Source organism: Stenella coeruleoalba (genome assembly GCF_951394435.1).
Source record: "Stenella coeruleoalba genome assembly, chromosome: 20".
Classification (NCBI taxonomy): Eukaryota; Metazoa; Chordata; class Mammalia; order Artiodactyla; family Delphinidae; genus Stenella; species Stenella coeruleoalba.
In genome coordinates this window covers 14,276,287-14,292,784 of record NC_137166.1, presented here as the reverse complement: position 1 = coordinate 14,292,784, position 16,498 = coordinate 14,276,287, and the positions used below count along the sequence as shown (strand labels likewise).

The following is a 16,498-nucleotide window of genomic DNA, read 5'->3' as shown; positions in this document are numbered from 1 at the left end:
CATGTCATTATCATGGAGGTTGTACCCTTTTATGTTTAGTCTAGCTGGAAAACGAACAACTGAGAATTTTCCTCTCTTATCCCTAGTATCTGACACAGTTGATACAGTCTTGAATATATAGGTGTTTGAGAAATTTGTGCTTAAAATGAATGAATGGATGAGTTCTTATATATTCCTCTCCATTTCTGTAACAGGATATAATTATCAGAGCAAAATTATTATATGGACTCAAATCAGACCTTTCTTTCTTCTCTTCTAGGTCATCTGGGCATTTTGCAGAACCTTCCTCATTTTGCCAGAAAGAGAGTATGAGATTTGTTGCAACCCTTTCCCTCTAAAATCAAAGTTATAGCCCATCTCCATTTTCTCCTCTATGTAGTTCTGGCTCTGTTGCTTTCAGTTCTTTTGTTCCAAGTATCTAAGACTAAGTTTTATCTCAGAATTTGTCATCTTCACTGTGGTGAAGCCCTGATGAGCTGTTTATGGGGATGTTGTGGCCCCCATGTGGAAGCCTCACCCCTCCTTTTCCTCTGCTCTCTAGGGCTCTTGCTCGTTCACAGCAGCATCACCAGTGCCTGGCATGGAGTACATACTCATGAATAGCTGTGAATATGTTAAATGAATAGATGATGGGGTTGTGAGCTTTCAGTGGCCCCCCAGTGACTGGCATGATCTGTTCTAGAGTGAAGATTCGATACAATATTTGATGAATCCATCAGAGGCATATTAGTAAGTGAATCAGAATTTTACTGGTCCTTCAATGGCCACTTTAAGTTCAACCTCTCCTGAAGCTTTCCTCACAACTGCAGCCAACGACGGTCTTGCCCTTCTTAACCACCCTTGTATTTGTTGAATGTAATAATGTAGGTTATTACAGTGCTATTTTGTGATGTCTTACACATTAATATTTGCATGTCTATGTGCCTTCTCTCCCAGTGCTTTTATAGTATCATTTTCTAGAGAGAATAGATAGTTCAGGATTTTTTTGCTCTAGCATGGTTGATGTAAATTGGTATATTTATTATTGATAGTTGCATATATATCTTTGTCTGCTACCTCACAAACAGACATATTCACTCTTTGTGGTACTGCTACACCTTTGGGCCCTACAAACACAGGGATTCTATTTTGTGAGATTTTCATCAATAAAAGGAGAACAAACATAGTGCCTCTATAATTGTATAACTGCATTATCAAGTATTTTCCTAATAGGAGATGATTTTTACTTTGCCGGGATGTTGACAAGAACCGAATCCTCTGCCGACAATTAATTGTGCAGGCCTGATGACTGGAAGAATTTTTCACACACTAGCTCTGGCTCCACCTCTTTTAAACTGTAGGTCTTCTCTACCACATACTTTCGGTTCCAGAGCCGCATGACACTTTTGTATCATGAATCAATCCCAGATCCTGGGTGTTCACATCTACTATTCTTTAAATTGTGTCTCAAGGCCAACAGACACAGCAAGTGTCTGGTGTCACCTCTTGACAAGTGTTTCTCTCTGGGGCTCCTCTTGACTGTGAATCACTGGCAGTATATTCCCATTGGCCGTTCTTGGATTTGCATTTTTAGGAAGTCCAAGACAGAACAAAATCTGATTTTAAACTCTCTTCCAACCCAGACATTGACTCTATTGACTAAGGACATGAGGTCATCCTTAGGGCCTGAGATAAGATATATTTTCCCCCTACAAGCAAAACAGTGGGTAATTAAACATGGTGTGGACAGTTTTTGTTCCTAGGCCCTGTAATAGCATTGTAATTAGTCTTTAATTGTTGAGCTGAGTTTGGTGTCCTAGCAGGAGAAGTTCAGTTCTACAAATTGAATAAATATAAATCACTGATATCAGAGGGGCAGGCATGGAAGATGGAGTGCCACAAAGAACCAGGTGGGGAAACTGGGAGTTGTGTCATCTTGGTTAAGACCTTAGACTCAAGTCAGACAGACCTAAGTCCTGCCACTTACTGCCTGTGTGATTTGGGGCAAGTCACTTATGCTTTGTGAGCTTCTGTTCCTCACTTGTGAAACGAAGAGAATAACCCCATGGAGTCGTGAGGATTCATGTGTAAAGCACTCTGCACAGAAGCACACAGTAAGCACTTCAGAAATGTTGGGTACCATTTATTTACTTCTAATGTTTCTCTCTCTTCTAGTTCTATCTATCTAGATAGATAGATATCTCATATATTTGGTTGTTTAAACCTTTTCCCAGAATCCAGCTTCTTTAGCCATTTTTCAGAAACAACTCTTTTGACAGCAGGGGCCAGGGCTTAGTCATTTTCTGCCCATCGTGCCTAAAAGTGCTGTATCACTCAGTCTTGAAAACCATGCTCCGATGGCTGTGGCGGTGTCAGCTGAGCTCACCGTGCTCAGCCCTTCTGCTGCCTCTCATCCAGCTGGTGCCCAGCAGAGGGCCACCACACTAGAGGCTCCTCCTTTGAAGATGCCTGGCTGCCCTTGTTGTCATTCAGATCTTACCACGGAGGTCACCTCTTCAGAGAGGCCTCTGGCTCATCACCTCAGTCATTCTCCATCAGCACATCCTATTTTACTATTTCAAGCACTTTTCCCATCTGATACTTGTTTGTTTATTTTTAATCCAACTTCTCATGCTAGAATATAGGTTTTGTGAGAGCAGAAATATCCTCTCTCTCCTTACAGTGTGCATTTTCAACAGGGGCGATAATATCCCTAGGGGGCAAAAAGTAGTTCTTGAGGGGGCAAAAAATCTCACTCTTTTTATACAGATTTATATACGATACACCAACAGATATACAGTATATACATGGTATTAAAATTTGGGAGGCAGAATTAGGACCAAAAATGTCTAAGAAGTCTCCTTAGAGGAGCAATACTGAAATAAAAGGTTGAGAACGTTGCTTCACAGTATAGAACAATGCTGAGCACAGAGTAGGCTCATAAATAACATTTTTTTGAGTGACTGCATTACACCCTTAAATAGCTGCAGAAACAGGTTCAGAGAGGTGAAGTAGCTAGCCTCAGGACATGAAGGTGATAGATGGTAGAATTGAGTCTCCAACCTAGGTTTCCTGGGTCTCGTGCTTTTTATTCTAAATGCTCAATATATGCTTTTTTGAGTTAACTTGAACATACTAGACATTCCCACAAGAGGAAGCAAAGCAAACATATTTCCTAAGTGACCCAACAGGTGATCTCAGAAAGTCATTCTGTGCAGAAAGGTCCCAATAACCTTCTTCTCTGGGGGCATTAATGATGCTTGGCTCATCTTTGAAGTGGGAGTTGGTTCCATCTCCGACTCTTGGTAAAATAAGAATGCAAAGGTGAGCAATATTTTTAGTGTCTTAGTAATTGTTTCAGTGCATCCCTGGGCAGAAAGAAATAACAAACAACTCCGTTTACTAAGTAAGCAGGTCCAAATACCTTAATAAGCACTTCTGTTCTAACAATTTAGTGCCTGTTGAACAGTGCACACCTTTTCAAGCCTTGGAATCTTATCAGATACCATGAGTCTCATTTCCTGTTCCACACTGACTTTCACGTGGTGCTTGCTTTCATCACAGCAATTACTAAAACCCCAACTCTGAAAAGATTTGGTCATTGGAAGCAGTATAATAATCTAATATTAAAACTGAACCACCTCAAGCTAGTAGTTTCTGACAGACATTGCTGTGATTCCCATGACGATATAAAATAACCTGAGACGCCCCTCTGAGTTCACTGTGGCACCCTGAAGTGCCTCAGCATATAGTTTGGGAACTGTGGCAGTAGACCAAGGCAAGATATGATGCTGGCTTGAGATGGAGTGGTGGCAGGGCAGTTGGGAAGAAGTGGGAAGATTTGCAGAGATGAAGAAGTGAAAAATTAGAGGCAAAGAGAGCTGATCCAAAAATGGTAAACGAACAGGATGTGGAGGAAAGGTCTGAAAAATGAAGTCTGGCGCCTGGATACTTGAAGAACTCCCATGTAGTAGATGGCTTCTGGGGACTCTGCCCAGCCCACCTTCACTTTCTTGAGAACTGACAACCACCCTCCATACCGGAGTGGCCCTAGCAGCCATGTTCATCCACTGTGACTCATCTCTCTGGCAGAAGTGAATGGGCGCAGGGGATATGTTTTTGTCCATGAGTCAGCCTAAACCAATCAGATTTTCTCTCCCAAGAATTTGAAATGAAAACCTAGTGTTCTTGTTTCTTATGGCTGCTGCAACAAATCACCACCAACTGTGTGGCTTCCAATGATAGAAATTTATTCTGTCACAGTCTGGAGGCCAGACGTCTGAAATCAAGGCATAGGCAGGGCCGCACTTGCTTTGGAGGCTCTGGGGGAGAATCCTTCCTTGCCTCTTCCAGTTTCTGGTGGTTGTTGGCAGTCCTTGGCTTCCTTGGCCATATCTCTTCAAGCATTGCCTTTGTGGTCTCATTGCTGTTTGCCCTTTATGTGTCTGTGTCTTCTCCTGTTCTGTCTCTTACAAGGTCAGTGGATTTAGGGTCCACCTGGGTAATTCATGATATCTTAAGACTCTTAATTACAGCTGCAAACACCCTTTTTCTAAATAAGGTAATATGTACAGGATCTGGGTTTTGGGATACAGACACATCGTTTTTGGAGCCACCATTTAACCCACCACACTTAGAGACTTAGAGATGCATGTGAACTGAGAGGATGGATACGTGGGGCACTGGGATGACTATTTTGTAAGATTTTGGTGGAAAAGTAGAGAAAGATAGGTCTACGGTAAAGGAGAAAAATGACATAGATGTAGAGAGAGAAGCAGAAACAAAGGGATGTTTGGGCCCAGAGAGAGATATGTAGACAGAGGAACCAGCCCTGCTTTGGCTTAACTTTCCACTCCTTGGTTCCTGTTGCCCAGGAAGTCCAGCCGCCCTCAGGTTCTATGACTTAGTTGAATTCTTCAACAGATTCTCCTATTTGCTTACGCTAGTCCGAGTAGATTTCTCTAATTTGCAGCCAGGAGCCTTGACAAAGGCCAAACAGCAGAAGGGAGGGGAAGTGAGTCTCAATTTTGGCAGACCTTCAGTCTTCTTAAGGCAGTGATTTATGCCACCCCACCCAACGTCAACAGGAAATTCTGATGGTGGCTACTCACAAAATGAGGCTGATTAGATTTTTTTTTTAATGTAAATCAGGAGAAGGTTTATTTACCTCTCTGTCTCAGAGTGTGAAGAAGTAAAATTTTTTCTTAACAATAATTCCACTCTACACACTACTCACAGCACTTGAAAGAACCGTGTGTTCCATTTTGAGCAATGATGAAGGAGGGCACTGGCCCAATGGCATTTGTCCTATGAAGCATGACTAGGATGTGAAGGGACTAGAAATCATACCACATGAGAAACTGCTTATGGGACTTAGGCAGGTTAGTCTGAAAAATGGAGAATTTAGAAGGCCATGGTGGGTGGTTTTTAAACTGGAAGGATTGTCATGTAAAAGAGAAACTATTATTGGGAGTCACATTCTGGGTTAATTCAGGAAGAGATTTCCAAAAAATTTTAGCTCTTCAAAAATGGATTGGCATGATGCTTGATCTTAGGTTTGAGAAGGTGTGAGAAGTAAGCATCCTAAAAAAGACTCTGAGCCCCTTGAGAGTAGGGACTGCATTTTATTTTCTGGGTGTACTCAGTACCTAACATAATGTTTAGTGCTTAGTGAGTTCTCAGTCAAAGCTTGATAAATGGGAGAATGAAGAGCAGGAGTTTCAACAGAGACTGAGTGTCTTAGTTCATTTGAGCTGCTATAACAAAAACACCAGAGACTGGTGGCTTAAACAACAGACATTCATTTTTCACAGTTCTGGAGGCTGGGAAGTCCAAGATCAAGGTGCTGGCAGGTTCAGTGTCTGGTGAGAGCCCACTTCCTTTTTCATAAGGAAAGACACTTCACTGTGTGAAGACACTGTGTGAGGACACTTCACTGTGTCCTCACAGTGAGTAGATGGCGTTTCTTCTCACTTCCTCCTCACATGGAGGAAGGGGTGAGGGAACTTGCTGAGGTCTCTTTTTACAAAGGCGTTAATCCCATTCATGAAGGCTTCACCTTCATGACCTAATCACCTCTCAAAGGCCCACCTCCTAAAACCATCACACTGGGGATTCGTGTATTTTGAATTTTGAGTAATGACACAAACATTCTGTCTCTAGCACTGGATGACTATTGAGAGGTGATGTCAAAAAGAAGACAGACTGAAGGATGGTGACAATATTAGCAAGAATGATAGCTTTCATTTGTTAGGCCCTTGGTTTATGTTATTATCTTATTTAATCTTCAGCAATTCTGTGGGGTGGTTGCCCCTATTTTATAGATGTGGGAGCTGCATGAAACACAGAGTTGTTAAGTAGCAATCTCCACACAAGGAATAAGTTCAGAACTGGAGTCATCTCATACTAGTAAGAAAAATTACTGCTCATGTATTGAGCAACTACTATGTTCTAAGAGTTTTATACACATTGAGCTCTAAGGCTTTTTACAATGGTGAGTCGATGATTTCTGGGTATCTGCCTCTCAGCTTCTTGCCCAGGGCCCTCCTCTGCATGGGTGCCATGGACCAGGATTGCTGAGGTGGGCTTGGTGTCTTGGGGCCTTCAGGGTTACTGGCATACTTCATTCTGAAGTCTGAAGAAGTCTCTGTCTTCACAGTCTTATCTGCTCATTGACCCAATTATCTGCTCACACCTTGGAAAGGACAAGGCCCTGGCCTCACCTCTCACACCTGATCCAAATGTGAGTTTCCTTGGGGGTCAGGTAGCTTAGGAATGGAGAAGTCTTCATACTTCCTGTTAGCCTTTTTGGTTGAAGGGACATGTAAGTTAACAAAAATGATTCCTAAATTTGATCTACTTTTTAATATTATAATTACCGTTTAGTTGGATATCCATTTCTGGATAGTTTTTGTTTGTTTGTTTTTCCCTGTGTTTGCCTGCATGCCCGTCTCCCTGGCACTGAGAACAAAGTAGGCTTCCATCATTGTGCACCAGCTGCAAATGGGCCCTGAGGGAGTAGCGGCCATGGTCACTGGCTTCTGGTCTCAGCAGCCCTGGCAAGGCCTCTGGGGACGGGGGCTTAGATGCTAGTCTTAGGTCGGAGGCTGAGGTGCTGTGTGACTAGATAATCTGTTTTCCTATGATAGTGTGCACTTTAATCCTTAACTTTATACATCTTCTGCTGTTCTGTACTCTTCAAGTGTAACACATGTCGCTGCCTATATTTATAGCCTGTCTCATATTTGTATGTAACTGTGGGCCGCAGTCATAAAGCAGCTTAATTTGTTTCTTCTAGTCTCTCTTTAAAATGTCTCTGTGGGGCAAATTGCTTTCCAGCCTCTGGGTTAACTCAGTCAGGTGCCAAGACTTTTGTGGACCCTCTTGGGTGTCAAAACACAGTCTCAATATGTTCTGTCCAAGGTGATAATCAAAACTTTTAACTTATAATTATGGCTCCCTCCTTTTTTAGTTTGGGCCCTGCTGCAAGCAGGAAACCTGCAGTTGGGGAATGAAAGCATCATCGCTTTCTGCTTTCTTTCCTATTGTCTGCTAATTGGGTTTATTGCCAGCTGCTATACCTGTGCCCCCAGTTGGGTAACTAACTGTTTTCTGGCTCCTCTGGGATTAGATTAGGAGGAGGGAAGAGAGGAAAAGGCATTAAGGAAGTTGTTACTTGTCTGATACTGCTGTGATTAGAATACTTCCTCTTGTGGGGCACTTTCAAGAGTCAGAAAACTTACCCTCATCACTGGGCATCTGTACCCTGCAGTTCTCTTAGTGGGGGTCAAATGCATCTCTGTTTTAGCTGGATCTTTGCTTTTCCTTGGCCCCTAGGAACCTGACAGTACCATTAGCTTCCCTGCGCTGAGGTGTCTTTGTCTCTCTTAGAAAGGATGCAGAATAACCCTACACATTTCTCAAGAGAGATCTGCAGCACCATAGAAAGCACTCATGCATTTTTTTACCCTTGATAAACCCTGAGGTAAGGTGATGGGTTGTTCCCAACCAAGCAATTCTTCCTTTGCTCTGCTGTCTGCCTGCTAGTCCGCTCATGTCTTGCTCTTTAGAACAATTAGGTGGGATTCAGACACAAGCCCACTGTGCGCCCTAGTATCTTAAACTTACTGAGTGGTGCCCTCAAACTCCTATTTTTTTGGACTAGAGTTTAGGAAGTGGGGCTCACAGCTCAGGTCTCTTTGAAGAAATCCTCCTTAATCACCTACTCTTGCCTCTTTTATACACTCCATGTGTGAAAGGCTTAAGAGTTGTCTATCCTGTTTTCTTTGTAAGTTCTTGTTCTAGTTCCTCTATTTGAAATTTGCTACCTACCGTGCCTCCACCGAAAAGTCTATTTTAACATCTGTAATAAGATAGCACTTGTTTAGTCAACTAGCATTAAGCTCTCACTAGACCAGTGCTGTCCAATAGAAAAATAATGCAAGCCACATATGTAATTTATGTTTTAGAAAACATATGTTTTCTAGCAGATTAAAAAAAGGAACAGTGAGATTAATTTTAATAATAATCTTATTTAATCCAATATATCCAAAAATGTCATTTCAACATGAAATCAGTGTTGAAAATTATTGAGATATTTTACATTCTCATTTTGCACAGTCTTTGAAATCCAGAGTTTATGCTTGCCCCACATTCCGATTCAGGCCAACCACATATCAAGTGGTCAGTGGTCACAGGTGTCTAGTGGCTACTGTAATAGACAGCATGGCAGTAGACTGTAAGCTCCACAGGCAAGACTGGTGTTGTCCTTGCCTTGTCATTGCTACTGTATACACCTACTACATACACCACAGTGCTTGGTATATAGTAGGTGTTCAAATTTGTGAAATTGAACTAAAATATATTAAATGAAGAAATTGTCAAGGAAATTGTTCAGCAGCTTCCCACAGCACTTAAAGTCTAAATCATTCAAGTCTGCACACATTTAGTTTGCCCACGTAGTTTGTAAGTCATTTATCCCGCAAGCATTTAAGCTCTATGAAGGCAGAGGTGTCTTTGTCTTGTCTTCACCATCTATCCCAGTTCCTAGTATTGTAAAATGAAGATTCATGTAGTCAACAGATACTTATTTAGTGTCCATGCTGGGCTAGTTATTTTAGGTGCTGGGATACCTTCTTGAACAATGTAGACACAGTCTTTGCCTTCATGGAGCTCACAGACAATAAAATGTAACAAGGACTGAGAAGGAAATAACTCGGGTTATGTGATAGGGTGTAACTAAGGGGCAGAAGAGCAAGGGAGTAGGGAGAAGTAGCCAGTCCTTCAAAGAGCTAGGGGAAGGGCCATCTGACTGTGTCTTACCACAGTCCTACAGGCTCTCTCCTTTTCAGCCATACTGGCCGTTCATTTTCTCTAACACCCCATATTCATTTATTTTAACTTTCTGTTTCCTTTGCCTGTGTTGCTGTCTTCCTTGCTCTTGTATAGATGTTGTCTTCTCATGTCTCAGCTCAAATACCATCTCCTCAGTGTGAACTTCCCTGACCATCCTTTCTAAAGGGCTCATCACCTTAGACACTCTCCATGTCCCAAATTTTGTTTATTGCCATATTCTGAAATGATCTTGTCTGTTCATCTGCTGTCTCCCACGCCATAGGAGAGCTCTAAGAAATTAGCGACTCTGTCTTGACAATTTCTATCTTCCAGTGGCTAGAAAAGTGTCTCTATGGTAAATGTACGACCCATAATTAGTGATCAATAGATAATTTATTGAATGAATGAATAAAGGTCAAGAGTTAAAGTCTTTGGGAGCTGTCTCAAGGCATTTGAATGAGGCCACAGTCTCAATGGAATCTGGGAAGAACGGCACTATTTTTTATCTTAAGTCTCTGAGAAGGAAGATGGGGGTAAATGCATACAGCAGTTATTCTTTTGGACTTTCTTGGGCATCCGGTAACCTGGTTTCTGGTTCTGGCTCCTTTAAGACTCTACAGTTATGGAGCATCCTGGGTAAATGGACATAAATTTTTGCGTGTAACTTAATGGTTCACAGACCTCCTGAAGAGGTAAAAGGACCCTTAAGTTAAGAATTCCTGTAGAAACGAGGACCCTCACAGCAACACCGGCAGAAAAATGTTAAATAAGATAATGCATGATGTATTTAAAGAACTAGGACAGGTGCCTGGTGAAGGGTGCCTTTGGGGAGAGAGGGTGTCCGAAGAATTTCTAGAAACCAAATGCTTTACAAGTATCGCTGCCTGGCGGTTGCTATGGACGCTTGCCTTCTCCAATCATCGAGCGGCTTGCTAAGCTGTGCGGCGCTCCGTGGTTGCTGTGGCAACGGATGGCAACAGCTGTGCGACCAGGCTGCACCCGAGGAGAGCCCGCTGGTTGGAGCCGGGTGGGGAAGCCCTTGCTGCTGCGTCTGTGAGTTGGACGCGGGGTCTTGGTGGGGAACGGGGCGCGGAATGGACAGGGGCTGGTGGTTGAACGGGGTCGGGGGGTCCTCGCAGTGATTGTGGGGTCACAATATGAGGGGTCTGGGGCCTGGCTGGGGCGTCCCCTCGTGTCCCAGCCGTTTGTCCCAGGGGTTCACCAAGTTTTCCAGATCCCATCCCTCCCCAGCCTCCTCTGGCCCTTTCTCCTCACCCCCATTAAAATAGCGGAACCACAAATTTCTGTTCTTGGGATTCCCCAGCCAGACTACCTGTTTGGGTAGGGGCAGGCATCACCCTGGACAGAGACTTAGGAGTTCACCTTCCTTCTAACTTCTAATTAGCCGTGAGGCCTTGGGCAAGTCATTTTCTGTATTTCCTTACCAGAAAAATGGGGTGCCATGCTCCCCTCCTCTGCCTCCTCCCCTTTTCTCAGGATGACTGAGGATCAAATGCATGGCTAGTATACCCTCAGATGTGCTTTACCTGTGTGGTCTTGTTTCATAGCCACACCTGTGAAGTGACTGTGATGATTAACTGCCCTTTAGAGTTCAGCAGTCTAGGTTCAGAAAGTGTTCCATGATCAGGGCTGTTGGTATGACTCTTAACCACCACCTGTGCTGACCACCTGGTGTCCTGTCCTCTACGTGTGCTCACCTGTTTAGCTTAGGTTTCTTGCTCCCTGGCTGTATTGGGTCTTGGCCTTTTCACTTCAGAATACTTCAACCAGTATGTATTTTATCAAGATGATTCTTTCCCCCTCTCCTTTTCTTTACTCCTTAAAGTAATTGAGATCCTACTTCATGTTTAGTAGTAACCTAGGTGTTTACAGGAAGAAAATGTTAAGACAGGATCTGTGCCCTTGATGAACTTATATAGTGGAGTCATGTTTTACTGTATTAGGTTTGGAGTCAGTCCTAACGTCAAAGTTGAATGCAGTCAAAAATATCCCTGGAAAATTCTTTAAATCACCTCTGAGCAACCTAATCCAGAAATTGAATCATTGAAAAGCTTTAATTCTGGGAACATTTAAACACATTTCACACACTTCTGATTTATAGACCTTTCCTTTTTGTCACCATAAATTAGTGGAAGGATAAATTAATCTCTTCCATTATGTCATTGTCATCTAAATTTTGCTGTGGCCCTCATTTCATTCTTGAGTTTCTTCCTTGAGAATGTTGATGAGGCTATCACCATTTACGTGGCTACCTGGACATCACTCTTTGCTTGGGGGGCTGTTAAAGCCTTGGAATTACTCATGCATCCTTCTCAGTCTCCCCAGTCTGCACTGGACTGACTTTTAAGCATTCTTGAGATTGACACACTAGCATTATCAGGACTACCATCTCACCTCATTCTACAGCCCACTGACTGGAACAGCAAAGACAATCACCCAACTATTTTAAAGGTTATATTTTTGTTTTTTGATTTAGCTAAATATGAATAAACTGAAGTTCCATCATCCACATTGATGTAACTCTCTTGAGGTCTTATTGTAGAGATTGTACTTGCCCTGCATAGGCATCAACACTTGATATTATCAGCCTTTTAAAACTTTGTCTTTCTTACGGGAAAATAATGTTTACCACTTTGTTGTAATTTACATTTGCCAGCTTAGTAGTGAGATCAAGCAATTTATGATTATTGACTGTTGATAATTGATCTTCTGTGGGTTGCCTCTCTTTGCCCAGTTTAAATTTGACTGTCCTTTTTATATTGATTTGTAGGGGTATCGTACATACTGTGGGTATTGATACTTTGAGATACTGATAATATATTGAGGTATAATTTAAATTAATATTTTCTCCCAGTATGTTCTTAGCTATTTTTAAAAAGTCAGGTTTATGATGTGTAACTTACATACTGTAAAATTCACCTCTTTTATTTTTTTCTTCCAGTTTTATTGAGAGATAATTGACATACAGCACTGTATAAGTTTAAGGTGTACAGCATAATGATTTGACTTATATACATAATTAAATGATTATCACAGTAAGTTTAGTCATCATCCATCATCTCATGTAGATACAAAATTGAAGAAATATAAAAATTTGTTTTACTTGTGATGAGAACTCAGGGTTTATTTTCTTAACAACTTTTTTTTATTAGTTATCTATTTTATACATAGTAGTGTATATATGTCAATCCCAATCTCCCAATTCAACCGCTCCACCCCAGCTTTCCCCCCTTGGTGTCCATATGTTTGAACAACTTTCATATATAACATACAGCAGTGTTAATTATATTTGTCATGTTGTACATTACATCCCTGGAACTTACTTATCTTACAACTGGAAGTTTGTACCTTTTGACTACCTTCATCCAGTTCCCCTTCCCCCCACTCCTCATCTCTGGTAACCACAAATCTGATCTCTATTTCTGTGAGTTTGTTTGTTTGTTTGTTTTTGAAGTATAATTGACCTACAAACTAAACAAAGCTAGTTTAAACTAAAAAGCTTTCGCACAGTGAAGGAAACTATCAACAAAACAAAAAGGCCGCCTACAGAATGGGAGAAGATATTTGCAAATGATATGTCTGATATGGAATTAATATCAAAATATACAAAGAACTCATACAACTCAACATCAAACAAACAACCCAATTAAAAATGGGCAGAGGACCTTTTTTTTTAAATTTTTATTAGGTATAGTTGATTTACAGTGTTGTGCTAGCTTCAGGTGTACAGCAAAATGTATCTGCCATATATATACATATATCCACTCTTTTCTAGACTCTCCTCCCATATAGGCCACCACAGAGCACTGAGTAGAGTTCCATGTACTACACAGCAGGTCCCCATTAGCCATCTCTTTTATATATTGTAGTATGTACATGTCAGTCCCAATCTTTCAGTTTATCCCTTACCGCCCAGTAACCATAAGTTTATTTTCTACATCTGTAACTCTATTTCTGTTTTGTAGATACATTCCTTTGTAGCCTTTTTTTAGATTCCACATATAAATGATACCAAAAAATGGGCAGAGGATCTGAATAGATACTTTTCCAAAATTCATCCCTTTTAGATGTACAGTTCCATGAGTTTTGAAAAATATATAGTCATGTATCCATATAAATGTATGGAATGATTCCATTAGCTGAAAAAGTTTTCTTGTTGCTGGTTGTAGTCAATCAATCCCTTTCCCCACCTCCAGCCCCTGGCAACCAATGATCTAACTCGTTTTGTGTGTTTTCCAGAATATCATATACATGGAATCATAAAATACACAGCACTTTTGTCTGGCTTGTTTTATTTAACATATTGCTTTTGAGATTTATCCATGTTGTTATATGTAACAATAGTTCATTCCTTATTATTGCTGAGTACTCTTCAACTGAATGGATGTACCACCAGTTGATGGGCATTTGGATTGCTTCCAGTACTTGGTGATTATAAATAAATAAAGCTTCAATAAACATCCACAGACAGGTCTTTGTATCAACATATGTTATTATAATTTTTGGATAAATACCTGGGAGTGGGATTGCTAGGTTCTATGGTATGTTTACTTTTATAAGAAACTGCCACACTGTTTTCTACAGTAACTGTAGCCTTTTGCATTTCCACCAGCCTAGTATGAGAGTTTAATCTGCTCCACATCCTTGCCAGCAGGTGAGAGTTTTGTTAATTTTAGTTATTTTTGTAGATGTGTAATGGTTTCTCATTCTGTTTCAAATTTGCATTTCCCTGATGACTAATGATGTTGAACAACATGAGCTTATGGATTATTCTATCTCTTTGGTGGTGAAGTTTCTGTTCATATCTTTTGCCCATGTCTTATTCAGTTGTCTTCTTATTGAGTTGCCTTTTGGAGTCAAAAGTTTTAAATTTTGATGAAGTCCAGTTTATTATTTTTTTCTCTTATGGATTATGCTATCTAGAATTCTTTGCCTAACCCAAGGTAAAGAATTTACCGCAGATTTTCTTCTATGTTTTCTTCTTGGAATTTTATAGATTTAGTTTTACATTTTATTTCACATTTTGTGTATGAGCAAACTTAGAATTATTCGGGGGAAGGCATATCAATACCTCTGGCTTGTGTGTCAGAATGATTCATGTAATCACAAAGTAGAGGGGAAGTTATTATTTCTTATTAATTAGTGGTATAGTTTCACAAGCTTCAAAATAGCTTTGAGAATGTTTTTCCACGTTAACATCAAAAATATTTAGAAGATGGAAAACTCATCAGAAGCCCACATAGCCTGTGAGTATTGAAACCATGTTTTAACTGGTACACTTAGGGATCCGTGTAGAGTAGAGATGCTTGACCCTGGGTTTATATTTATGTTTAGATTTTAGATTTTATGCTTATGTTCATCTTTTGAGGGACAGTGTTCATAGCTTTTAACTGATTCCCAATGGGACTTGGACCTCAAAGGTTAAAGATCACTGGTTTAGGACAGCACATTTCAGAATGCAGGGCACTGTGATACGCTCCATCACAGTTGCTGTTGTTAAAAGTGAAGAAACAGCCGTTTCCTGAGGGCAGTTTCTTTCTCTCACATAATTTCTCACAAGATCTATTTCCTCATTAACACTGCAGAGGCACTTAGCATTTGGCTGTTCTTCATATAAAACACCTTGCAAGGGGGAACTAGGCTTGCAATAAGGCAAAAATCATGGATTTGTGTTGGGCAGAGCGTAAGTGAGGAATTGGCATATCACAAAATGCCTCTACTGCAATTTAATTTTAAAAGCTGTGCAGTCAGGCTTTTTACATCTTTGAGGATTTAAATTGCTTTAGTAACATTATGATCTCACTGCATCTGTCTTGTTTTATTTCTTTAAACTACTATTGTAAGTCCAAGTTAAAAAACTTTGCCTAATTCTGTGTTCTGTACTATGTTGTTGATGCTTGTTTTTATTTTAAACAATCCACCCATGTTTGCGGCAATGGCTTTGAAAAATCCTTAATTAGAATAAATTTCAAGGTTAAGCTATTTTTATTCATGCCTCAGAACAATTACCAATACTTGTGGCTTTTAAAATAATAACAGTGTGGTAAGCATATTTCAAAATCAAGAAGGCAGAAATTTGTGTTTATGAAAGCCAAAAAATTAGTCTTGCAATACTTTGGAATGTCCCTGGTAATTAATTATAGGTGATGTCTATTATATGAAACCTCAGAGATTTTAGCAGGAGGTAGAAAACAGGAGCCTTAGGTATTTCATTTCTGATATACCCTGTCACTCTCAGAGGGAATTAAAGTTTAATAAAAAAGGAATAACAGAGAAATGTAATCTAAGAATGCTAATTAATAACTTTAGCTCCACCAGAATGAGATTCTGTAATAAATGGTAGGCTGTCAGTTGCTAAATCATGAAATATTGCAGACAGGAAAAAGGCGACATACCCTTTCACAACATGGCTTGTTATGTTAAAACTGTTAGTGGTAGGGAAGTTTTGTACTTGTTAATCTTTTTTTTTTTGCATCGCTGTTTGTAATTACAATTACACAGATGGTTCCTAAAAAGATAGTGTGTTCTTAGCAATTAAAATCATGGCAAGCAGCTTTTCCTCTTCCCCAACATACAATTAAACTGAATAGAATCACACACTCTGTGGGTTCCTCAGAGAAAAGGTTCTGTGCAGATTCAAGTAGATTAGCATTCTCTTCCCCAGCCCTGACAGCTTGACCCCTGCAAACTGAGAACATTAAAGCTGGCAGAGAACTTCCAAACTTGGGTTTTAGGAAGTAGTTACCCCTCTCTGCCTTCTTCCCAAGTCCTATTCTTGCCATATGGGGATTAATAGAACACGTTTTTAAATGGGATCTTTGGAACAACCTCTAACAACCATTGGATGTGTTGTTTCCAATATGGTTTTCTAAATTCTGGGAGCTCAGCTAGCCCATGAAATTCCTCAAGGGCACAGGATAATTTGTCCTTTTTTTCTTTGCCAGACAACTAATGTTGACGTTTGCTTGTGGAAAAAAAAATTCTCTCATTTCAGAGTTTTTAATCTAAAGAATGTAGAATTTACTTTGGGTTCTAGGGAAACCAAATTCTACCTTATTTAAGATCCCTTTTACAACAAATTAACTTGAGAAGATTTTTCAGCAAGGAGTCAGCACCCCATGATATATTTCACTAGTTGATATATGGCTTTGTGGCCAGTGTCCCT

The 16,498-nt window shown here is 40.4% G+C and overlaps 1 protein-coding gene across 6 annotated transcripts in view; it reads left to right on the top strand.

Annotated features, from left to right (window-relative positions):
- Positions 1–16,498, top strand: part of HYDIN (HYDIN axonemal central pair apparatus protein) — a 432,533-nt gene that overhangs the window by 40,048 nt on the left and 375,987 nt on the right. The window contains exons 1-2 of one of the 6 annotated variants that reach the window (XM_079907193.1): positions 10,344–10,365; positions 13,946–13,987. The exons of the other annotated variants lie outside the window; for them this stretch is intronic. The gene's annotated coding sequence lies outside the window, so the exon portion shown is untranslated. Of the gene's footprint in view, positions 1–10,343; positions 10,366–13,945; positions 13,988–16,498 lie in introns of those variants that run through there. 6 annotated transcript variants of the gene reach the window in all.